Raw genomic sequence first — 5994 nt, 5'->3', positions numbered from 1 at the left:
TAGCCAAGATTTACTGTTTTACCTATACTTTCTCCAAATACAATATTTGTATTTGCTTTCTCTATGGTACGACGCAAATGTCATATCGATATGATTGCTGAGAGACTGTCTAAGAAAACTTGAAATTTAGTTTCAATTCATCATCAAATTTCTCTGTACATTCAAGTTTCGAGCAGTGGCATGGACATTAAATGGCACTAGCTGGAACTTTAGTACCATCTGCCCGAATGTAAGCAAGACCGCGTTCTTTGTTAGTTTCAATGGCTAGATACAAATCTAGTAATATTTTTAGAGGAGAGTATCAGCGAAACAACAGAAATATTAAAAGAGACAAGATGAATAGTGCAATATTTATAATTTTTTTTTATCATTATAGTCAATTTATAGCAATTATAACATGATTGTGTTTTCCTTGTTACTGTGTGATCAACAACAGACTCGTTACGATACTATTCGAAATGTCCGAATAGCGTAAACTCATTCATAGTGCTGTCGTCTTTTTCCTCGTCTTCATATTCATTGTCGCTCTCTGATTCGTGAGTTTTTGTAAATGGGTTCTTTTCTGGATTTCTTATTAGCCTTCTCACCAATATTTCCACTTCTAATATCTGGAGTAGTTGTGATCGTGAAACCAAAGGTGGAAAAGCGGACAACGAAACGAATTATCACTAATACAATGCATTGCGTGATCGTCCAACAGCCTTTTGTCGAGGAGATAAACGAAACCATAGTTGAGAACCCGATGCTGCATTTTCCATAATGTGAATCAGTTGACTGCGTGTCGAGTAATCAGGGGATAACAATAATCGTCGATTTGTTGACAACGTTTCGTTTCTATCTCGAAAGACTAAACCACGCACTTCCATTATTTTCACTTCGTGCCGATCACTGACCACAGGGCTCAATGCCCCACGATCATTTGGCAAAATGAGATTGCTCTTATGAATAAGGATACCACCATCATGTATTACAGTCAATACCAACGTCAGAGATTCGGTATTGGTGGTGTTGAATGTTTCATACCTGTTCATCGACATGTCGAGAGGAATCTCTTGAAAACTAGACATTGATAGGTTACTACCTCCTCGAATCAAATAGCTGTTGGTACCGAACACAGGCGTCCCTCCAAAGCGCTTTCTAACATCCGCAGCTTCTGAAAATGGAGAAACAATATTTTTTCAATATCATATTTGAAATAAAACATACTTAGTAAAACATTCATGTTTTCGATTTGGTATTCAAAAATATAAAATTCTTTCGTATTTGTTCATCTCGAAAATAATTTCTCAACAGCGCGCGCGAGGGTGGAAATGACGGGCTTTACAGCATTGTATTTTCAATTTACGGCTGCTGTAGAGAGGCACATGAACATTGGCAGATGAAAAACGGTCCCCACTGAGACGTCCAAAAATTGTTTCAAAATCGTTCAACACGGGTCCAACGATGGACGTTCGTTGAACGGTTATTTGGACGTTGTCCAAATTGGTCCAACGAACGTCCTTCATTGGACGATTTTGAAACCAACCGTTCTTAGAGGGTAGGTGTCACTTGAGCCGATATGCGAACTGGAACCAGCCAGAATTCCAGTTCATTTCCGGCTGAGCTTAACTGGGTTTCTTCCTAAAATAAGAGCTGCCAGTTTTCCGGCTTTTGTGTCCGCCTAACTCTGAATATAGTAACGATAGTAACTCTATTCTTGTATTCCTGCGCATTTTTATGGCAGCTGACTTTCTGATGATATTGACAGACGGTGACATTAATTTTTTGTTCCCACAGTTACTTTCGCTAATTTTTCTTTGTAGAAATCCAACGGAGTCGTTCTACAGCCTGCGGTCAAAAAATGCTAGTGTTTGAACTGTTAAACGTATTAAGTTGTTTGTAATTGAGGTGAAAATTTTCTAAAAAAAAAACAATGTATGTTGCTAAAATTTGTCCTCTTATCGTTCGTATATGAAGAAAATGAACGGTGTGTTGCTGTTATACTGAGGCTAGTAGATACTAAGTCTAGGTACAATGATTGAACCGAACAAATGGTGCACAAAAAGTGAAAATGAATAGTTTATTATTCCAAATCTCATCTCTTTCAATCTTTTTCGGGCATACCGAAGCAGTTCCCGTCCCTAGTCGAAATTTTGGTAAGTACAAATTAGATTTGTCTCGGAAACATTGCAGTTAGTACACGAGAATGACGGATTTTTCGGATTTCTGTGTTGCTTTCTAGTGGTGTTCGAGTTTGATTGCTTTGCACTCATTTCTGCATCATACGGTACGTTCACACTAGTCAACTGTCTGTTTTCTTTCTGCTCTGAAATTGCACATCTGTACCATCTAAACCTGGGTACCTGCATTTTATTTTCTTTGTATGGTATGCGTATGTCTTGAAATATTGAAAATTTCAAAACAGCAGCTGCAATCTTATTTTGTTAGTGTAGTTCATGCGCTTCTCCAACCTATGATGAGTCTATCATAAGTGGATTGGTTCATGGCATCATCATACATTTTTAAAACTTTTAAAAGGAAGAAAAATGGGAATTTTTTTTTTTTGGAATTATAAATTACTTATTTTGCAATAATAAAAAAAAAAAGGGGGAAGGTACAAAAGTAGTAACTGAACAAAGTTATTCTGCTTCCTTGACCTGAGTTAAGGCATATGTCGGCAGGTTATCGTAAAGTTGTTAATAAACAAATACAAATACTAACCCTTCACGCAGAAATTTATTTATGCATCGATAGCGCCTCTCGTTTCTTTTGCTGTAAATTTTATACATTGAACGATTGTACGTCATTTCCCGGTATACCGTTCCCCGGAATACCACTTCCCGGAAAACTATTTCCCGGAATGTACCATATCCCGGAATATCGTTTCCCGGAATGTACCATTTCCCGGAAAACTATTTCCCGGAAAAAACCATTTCGCGGAATTCCATTTCCCGGAAAATAAAAAAAACTCGTACCTCGCCGACCAAACTTATTTTTTAGAAGACCTGCTATGCAGCTAATTGTGTTTTAGGACATTTTACCTACTTCAGAACATGAAAAGTTGTTTGAAAATATTTTTTTTATCTTGAGTGGTTATTGTGGTAAAAAACAAGATAGCAACAAGATTGCAAAACTGTCATTCTAAAGATTTAATCTTTTCGATTCCGCGATGTTAGGAAAATTTATTCAAATTGATAATTATATGAACAGCTTACGAACGACTTTTGGTTTTGAACCAAAAAAATTTGGAAGGATTTTAAAAAATTGAGTGGGGAATAAAAAGCATCCAAATGTATAGGATATCAATGAATTAAATGGGTACCAAAATAGAAACAAAATACTTTCCAATTTTCCCACCGCATGTAGTGAAGGGGTGAATAAATTTCATAAATTCATGACCGTCCAATTCCTGACTAACAGGCCCTATATTTTGCCTCATATTTGTTCCAAATTTTGCGGATTCAGTTAAAATGGTATATTTTCAATTATTTTACTATTTCGAATCGATTCCTTCGCGTGGTAATCTTCGGTGAAAAGCATAATACACCACTGTAAAATTTTTAAGATTTGGAAATTTTGTTATTGAAATAAAATGATACAATAGAAAATGGAAGGCGAACAGAATACCTTATTGTATATATTATTAATTCTGTCATATCGTTTTTAGGTAAACTCCAAGCGTACTAAAACTTCAAAGGCGTTTTTTTTCAAATCCACTTCAAACCACGAGCTTTGAAATGTTTACAGCATATTCTAAATTATTTTCTCCAGCGACGTACGAAGGATTTTAGTTAATAAATGATGTCTGTATCGATTTTCTTGGCCATTTTCAGCAAATTTAAGACTAAGAGAAACCAAAGCAATGAAATTGAAAGACGGGTAGATATTCTATAAATGATGAGGTGCTGATTCTAATAATATTGTCAGCGTTTCGCGTAAAATTTAAATGGCGAAAAAATCCTACGTAAGTAATTTGCTATCGTTCTAAGGAATCGAAAAAAACTTTAGTTTTTGACACTAGGTCAAACATTACAGGAGATAGTGTAAATTCGTAACGATCAATTTAGAACGCCTCGAAATGCGGCCGTCTTTGAAATTGAAAAGTGTTTTCCACACCGTTGGCAACATTTTTATGATAACCAATCACAGTACTCTAAAAATGCCCTGAATACGTTGATTGATTTTCACGAAGATTAGGTAAAAAGTAATGAAAAAATAACATTTCCTAAAATTTAGTCGTAAATATTCCTGGAACCTTTGAAATTTTTTAAATTGTTAATGTATTTGTCTGAGATGCCGCCTTCTTATAAATATGCATTTTTCTTTGGAATTTTGTGTAGAATGTTATTTCAATCTATATGAAGTTTCTCTGAAAATACTCTTGGACTTTCATTGATTTTTATTCTCACTAATATTTGTTTACAGTAACAGTGCATTGAAAACGCCTTCAGTTATTTTAAATATCACTTCGTATTAAAAATTTCTATGTGAATTAGCCTTCTTTAGAACAATAAAAAATCAATGGAAATAATTTTGGAACTTCATTGATTCAAATACAATAACTACAATGAAATCGATTTGCCTTCTTTAAAATTTTCGTAGCATATTATTGAAATGCTATTAATTTTAAATTTAATTACGACCCTCTTTGATATCGCTTTCTTTTTAGCATAAGCTATTTTCTGGACCTTCGATTGATTGATAATGATTTTAAATAAAATAACTTATGCATGAGAATTAGGTTTTCAAATTCATTAACATGGTCAGCGAGCAAAGACAAGCGGTGAAGGGAACCTGTGAAGAGAACCAAGTTCTCAATGCAAATTTTCTTAAAGTACTTCAGATTTCAATTGTATAACAAACTAGCTAATACCCATTGCGCGTTGCTGCGACTTTCAACGAAATAGGCGGAAAACACAATTTGTTTCGAAGCGCCATCTGGCGGGCAGATAATCCCCAACCAATAGCACACAAACACGCTCCATAACAAAGGCCTACTATGTATAAATTTTTACGGCAATCGGTTAAGCCGTTTGGGAGTCCATAAATCATATACATACAAACATTAACTTATATATATATATATATATATATATATATATATATATATATATATATATATATATATATATATATATATATATATATATATATATATATATATATATATATATATATATATATATATATATATATATATATATATATATATATATATATATATATATATATATATATATATATATATATATATATATATATATATATATATATATATATATATATATATATATATATATATATATATATATATATATATATATATATATATATATATATATATATATATATATATATATATATATATATATATATATATATATATATATATATATATATATATATATATATATATATATATATATATATATATATATATATATATATATATATATATATATATATATATATATATATATATATATATATATATATATATATATATATATATATATATATATATATATATATATATATATATATATATATATATATATATATATATATATATATATATATATATATATATATATATATATATATATATATATATATATATATATATATATATATATATATATATATATATATATATATATATATATATATATATATATATATATATATATATATATATATATATATATATATATATATATATATATATATATATATATATATATATATATATATATATATATATATATATATATATATATATATATATATATATATATATATATATATATATATATATATATATATATATATATATATATATATATATATATATATATATATATATATATATATATATATATTATATATATATATATATATATATATATATATATATATATATATATATATATATATATATATATATATATATATATATATATATATATATATATATATATATATATATATATATATATATATATATATATATAT

This window comes from Topomyia yanbarensis, chromosome 3, assembly GCF_030247195.1.
Source record: "Topomyia yanbarensis strain Yona2022 chromosome 3, ASM3024719v1, whole genome shotgun sequence".
NCBI classification, from domain to species: Eukaryota; Metazoa; Arthropoda; class Insecta; order Diptera; family Culicidae; genus Topomyia; species Topomyia yanbarensis.
Note: the sequence above shows the minus strand (reverse complement) of the source record.